Source organism: Pseudorca crassidens, chromosome 9 (assembly GCF_039906515.1).
Source record: "Pseudorca crassidens isolate mPseCra1 chromosome 9, mPseCra1.hap1, whole genome shotgun sequence".
NCBI lineage: Eukaryota > Metazoa > Chordata > Mammalia > Artiodactyla > Delphinidae > Pseudorca > Pseudorca crassidens.
Genome location: NC_090304.1, coordinates 7,752,348 through 7,758,685, shown reverse-complemented (window position 1 = coordinate 7,758,685; position 6,338 = coordinate 7,752,348).

The window sequence follows — 6,338 nt, the reverse complement described above, 5'->3', positions numbered from 1 at the left end:
TCTAAGGTGCACCTGGGAACTTGGAGGCCTCATGTCCAACTTTCTGGCTTCTGGGAAATGTGGGAGCCTTGAGGGCTGTGTGCCTGTTATCAGGGAAGAAAGCAGGCTAGTAGTCTAAGAGGACAGAGGAAGGAACTCAAAACAGAATAAGCAGAATATTAGGGGAGCTGAGTCAAGAGGAGGCGAGATGAGAGTTTTGTTGCTGTTGTTTTAATATTTTTTTGGCCGTGCCACGCAGCATGTGGGATCTTAGTTCCTGGACCAGGGATCGAATCCGCGGCCCCTGCAGTGAAAGCATGGAGTCTTAACCGCTGGACCGCCAGGGAAGTCCCAGATGGGAGGTCTGATTGCCCACCCCTTGTAGGATCAGGTCTCAGTGCCTTCTGAGGGAATAAATCACATTAAACCGATTGCCTTCCCTCCCCCTCCCTGACCATTGGAGAGCAGCTGAGTAATTCCAGCCCTGTCTGCAGTCTTAGGTCCCTGACTTACTGCTTTTATTTGGGATTTCATTAGTATTCTTTTCATCAATCACAGTAAAACACAGAAGCCATGAGACTCTTTCTTTGGCTTTCTCCTTAAACGGGGATATTGAGACCCCTAGGCAGGGCTGTCACCAGAGGCTATGTGCCAGCTGATGACCAGGAGCCTCCGGCAGGCCCAGGCGAGACTTCCAGGGCCAGCCTTAGAAGTCAAGGGACTTACCTCCTACATGGCACTTTGAAGGGTCCACCCCGGAGATGTAATTTCTGGGATGTTCCAGGGAAGGGCCCGAGGCTGAGGATACTGAAAGAGGTGGTTGTCTAGTGGCCTGAATGAGGGTTCCACAAGTTTGTCCCAGCAGCTCTCATGTTGACCTGCCATGGTTTTCATATCTCCCTAGAGCCTTGTGTGCTGGGAAAACCCAGCCTTAAAAAACTGAAAACAACAAAATGTTCTTGGGTTATTTATAAGTGAAACCCAGCCCCTGTTGGTTATGTATGGCTGCTTGAGTTTCTCCAAGGACTCAAGGATTGGAAGAAGGGATTTCTCTCCTTCCTGAGACTCCAGTGGGCAGAAATTCATTTCCCCAGTTTCGCAGAGTTGGCACCTAGGTCCTGGGCAGCTTCCCTATCTAGTAATGCCCCAGCTTGCGAAAATGTCCTAACTTACTTTCTTTTTTGTTTTTCTGTGTAGGATAGATTCTGTTGGGTGGCAAAGTTTCATAAAACATGAATGAACCATTTCACTTTTGGTGTCTCCTCTTTGTTTTTGGCTGGTCCCCTGGCAAAAGGTTGAAGAAGGGTTCAAATATTTTCCTTGTCCTCAGAAATGATGCCCATTCCCCCACTCCCAGTGTTTTCTTCCTTTAAATTCACATACATACACTGCCAAACCCTACCTTGGGTGCCACTAACTCTCCTTGGAGACTGCTCCCAGCTAGCAGGAGGGGGTCACCTGCTTGCCCTCAAAGCAGTCTGCTCAGCCCCATAATGGCCTGGTCTAGAGAAGTGTCTACATGCCCCCTGAAAACAACTTAAAAAGAAGAAAAAAAGAAAAACAGAGTTTTTCTCTAACTATGGCAGAAATATCAGGCTGGGAAAAGCCAATAACACATAGGTTTGTCCCTGGGATGAGGAGTGGTTCATTCTTTCCACTGAGAAAGTTTTCAAATAAGCACAGTTTTCGTTCTTACAGTCGTAAGAGATTTGGCCAACGGGTCACTTTTGCCAGAACAAGGTAAAGAACCAGGGAGTTCTGTTCCTTTGCAGCCCAGGGGCTCCAGCACCAGCCGGAGAGCATCCTTCCACCCCATGGGGCCTCTCTCCGGAAGATGCACAGTTGCTGGGCTCCAGAGGCCTCTGCAGGTGTCCAGCTTGGAGGTGACTGAGTGTCAGGGCTGCTCGGGATCTCTGCCTTCAGATCCCAATAAGAAAAAGCCCAAGGCCTGGGGATGTTCAGTGGTTTGTTTGAAGTCACCCAGGTTGAATGAGAAGCTGGACCTCTGGAATCTTAACACTATGCTGTTTCCACAATCAAACCATTTGAAGTTGCAAGGTTGGGCTGGTAGCAAAGCAAGAGGGTTTGAAGAGCCTCTTTCCTAGGTACTGGCTGGGGTGAACTCTGCCCTGAAGCAGCAGCTCCAACTCTGTAGCCAGGGGGGGCGTCCTGCCAGGGTGCTGTGTACATATAACCACATGGTGATTTGCAGAGCTGAGCTACAGAGGCCTCTGAGCACTTTTTTTTTTTTTTACCAGTTTTTTTTTTTTGCGGTACGAGGGCCTCTCACTGTTGTGGCCTCTCCCGTTGCGGAGCACAGGCTCCGGACGCGCAGGCTCAGCGGCCATGGCTCACGGGCCCAGCCGCTCCGCGGCCTGTGGGATCTTCCCAGACCGGGGCACGAACCCGTGTCCCCTGCATCGGCAGGCGGACTCTCAACCACTGAGCCACCAGGGAAGCCCCAAGCACTTTTGATAGAAACTATGCTGCAGGGCTGGAGGAGGCCACCCCCTGCTGGGCTTCTAAACGCGTGTGTCTCTGTCCTGGTGGCCTCTGGCCCCATCTTGCAGGAGCTGCTGAGGCAGGAGCTGCAGCTGAACTCAGGGTACAGTCTTTACCTAAACTCCCTGGAGAGCTCAGGCACCATTCCAAGCCTGCCCTCCAGGCCTTTGCTGTGGACACATCACATCTGGGGACTTCTGGGGAAATGGTTTATCATTTTCATGTGAGAATTCTGCTCTCTGCAGCGATACCGTTAGGGGTCCCTCGGCAGAGTCTTGGGATCCCCTTACTCTACACTGACGGAAATAGTGGGTGTAACCCCGATGCCCCCGTGGTCTCAGAAGCCTGAGAGTACACACGAGGCACGTGGATGTTGCTGCCGGAGTGACCACAATCCTAGCCGCCCGTGGGGGAGTGCAGCCACTTGCCTTCTCACATATTCTCCAAGCATGTTCTTCTGCTCCAGCTTCCTCTCCCTCCCCATAGCCTCTCTCCCCTGTTCGCCCATGACAGGCGGCTGCCCTGAGCCTCACCATGGGCCTCACAGGCTGGGGGCTGGAACGTAAGTCTGGGGCTGGAGAGTAAGTCTATCTCCAGTCGTGTGTCACACTCAGCCACCAGGGCACAGAAACCAATTCATCTTTTTTTTTTTTTTCTTCTTTTGGTCACGCAGCACGGCGTATGGGATCTAAGTTCCCCACCCAGGGACTGAACCCGGGCCCTCAGCAGTGAGAGCATGGAGACCTAAGCACTGGACTGCCAGGGAATTCCTGAGACCAGTTCATCTTTAACAAGCCCAGCCCCTCTGGTCCCCGGCCCAGCCCCTCACACCCACACCTCATCGGGGGTCAGACATTGTGTCCAAGGCCACCCTCCAGTCCCTTCTGCTGACCTAGCACCTTTCTCCTCCTTCCCCCAAATCAGTCTCCACCCAGGTCGCTCGGAGCTGGGTGGTCTATACAGCTGCCCCAGCCCACCTACCCTGCCAATAGTCCGTGTCTCACCTCCCTTTTGGCCCAGCTAGAACATTCCCCTGACCTATCCTTCATCCTGACCTTCAGTACGGGTGATGGGGATGGGTCATCTGAAAAGGGACCAGAAGTAGGGGAGATGGGAGGGCCCATGGCTGCCCAAGCTCCACGCTCACTCCCAGAAGTACATGTTGGGGCTTCTCGAAGGGCAGGAATGCAATGGGACCCTTCCCAGAGTTGCTCATCCAGCCTGGCCTGCTACCCTTTACCTTCCAATACCTCCCCCTGAAAGACCCCCACTTGCCCTTTGGTAATTGTGGTAGGCAGAACGCTGAGATGTTCCCAAGATTCCCCAGCCTGGTGTACACACCCTGTATAATGCCTGGGACTGTGAGTATGATGAATATGACTCGTGATAAGTCATGTTTGATGGTACAGTTGACTTCAGATAGGAGATTATCCGAGTGGCCTGAGCTCTTTATTTTTATTATTTATTTACTTTTGGCCACGCCACACAGCATGCAGGATCTTAGTTCCCCAACCAGGGACTGAACCTGTGCCCCCTGCAGTGGAAGCCCAGAGTCTTAACCACTGGACCACCAGGGAAGTGCTGCCCGAGCTCTTTAAAAGCAGAGTTTTCTCTGGCTGCTGGCAGAGGAATCAGAGATTCAAAGCGCAAGAAGGATTTGATGTGTCATTGTTGGCTTGAAGTTGGAGGGGGACCATGTGGAGAAGAATGTGGGTGGCCTCTAGGAGCCTAGAACAGCCCCCAGCTGACAACCAGCAAGGAAATGGGGACCTCACTCCTACAGCTACAAGGACAGAATCCTGCCAATGCCTGCCAACCAGTAAGGATGAGCATGGAAGCAGATGGCTCCCAGAGCCCCCAGAAGAGAACTCAGCCTGGCCAACACCTGATTTCAGCATTGGAGACTCTGGACTTCTGACCTACAGACCCGTGAGCTAATAAGTGACTATCGTTTTAAGCCACTTAGTCTGCGGTCATTTGTTGTGCGGCAGTAGAAGACGCCTACAGCAGGATTTGTCTTTTTGTCCATCAACAATTTATTTGATTGGCAACTCCTGGCAACAGGAGATGAGAAGAAAATGAAAGGAAACTAAAGTGATCGTGGACTACCAATAACCGGGAAAGCAGATTTCAGACTGAATACGATGTCACGTGGCTTGATACACACACAGACACACACACACACGGGATTCTCAACTGGAGATGACTCTGCTCCCCAGCGGACACTTGGCAATGTCTGGAGACATTCCTGGTTGTCACAACTTGAGGGATCTGCTGGCATCTAGTGGGTAGAGCCTAGGGATGCTGCTAAGATCCTTCAAGGTACAGGACAGCCTCCCACAGCCAAGAAATATCTGGCCCTGGCCCAAAATGTCAGTAGGGCAGAGGTTCACACACACACGCACACGCACACACACATACACTACCAGCCACTGTGGAGAGACAGTGTAGCATAAGGGCCAAGTGCACCATCAGGTTCCAGTCCTACCTGTGTGATCTTTAGCAAGACTCAGGGTCTCCGGGACCAGCTGTGAAATGCGGCTAAGGAAAGCACCTACCTCCTGGAAGTAAATGTTAATGTACGGAGTGCACAGAACAGCAAAGTCAACTAACTTTGAGTGGTTAAACAGGAGGGAATTGGGCAGGGCACCCTTTGAAAGAATGACGTAGCCCAAGGACATGACATAACCTGATTAGAACCAAATGGTTCAAGATGGCGGACAAGTCGACTTCCACTAGACCTTGAGCCTCAGTGTACCTCACTGTAACACGTCAGCACACTAAATGACACATCTACAGGCACCATGCCAGTTCCAACGCCGACCATAAGGATCAAAAAGTGGGCGGTGGCCCAATTCCTGGAAATCCCCGCCCCTTCCTGAAATAGTTGGAATACTCCTCCCACTCATTAGCCTATGAAATTACCCAGCCCTATAAAAACTGACAACCCCATACCCTGGTGCCTTTTCTCACCTTCTGAGGTGGTCCACACTCTGTCCGTGGCGTGTGTTTCTCTCTAAATAAATCCACTTCTTACCTATCACTTTGTCTCTCACTGAATTCTTTCTGCATTGAGACTTCAAGAACCTGAGCTTCATTAAGTCCTGAAACCAGGTGTATGGCCTCAGTTGGAAGACTGTGGGTTTTGGCCGGGTTCCAGTCCTGGCTGTGTGGGTTCAAGTCCCAATCAGGGTTTTGGCTGGGTTTGAGTTCCGGCCTCATGGGTTCAAGTCCCAGTCTGAGGTGCACGGTTTCAGTTACAGGAAATGTCTAAAGGGTTATCCTTACGTCAAAGGAGCTGGGGCAACTTTGGTTTACTTCTCTATATTGTCCAAATTTTACATAATGGACATATTTGACTTTCTTAATTTGGGGGGAAAAGGGGAAAAAGAAACTGAGGGACATTCTACAAAGCGAGTGGCCTGTACTCTTCAAAAACGTTAAGGTCTTAAAAAACAAAGTAAGGCCGAGGTTGGTTCCAGATTAAAGACTGAAGAGCCCTAACAACCAAATGTGAGGCGCGATCCCAGTTCGCTGGGACAATCAGAGACGCCGGCAAGGGGACAGCATATCAGACCCCAGGGTTGCAGCAGTGTTGGCATCACTGCTGCCAGGCCTAAATTTGGTAACTCTACCATGGTTGTGTAAGAAATGTCATTTTTCTTAGGAGATACATGTTGAAATACTTAAGAGTGAAGGGTCATGACCTATGTAACTTCCTGTCAAATGGTTCAGAAAAAAATGCATGTGTGTGTATGTGTGTGTGTGTGTGAGAGAGAAAGAGAGGGAGAGAGCAAATGGGGCAAAATGTTAACTACTGGTGAATCTGAGTGAAGGGTATGTGGATTTTTAAAAAA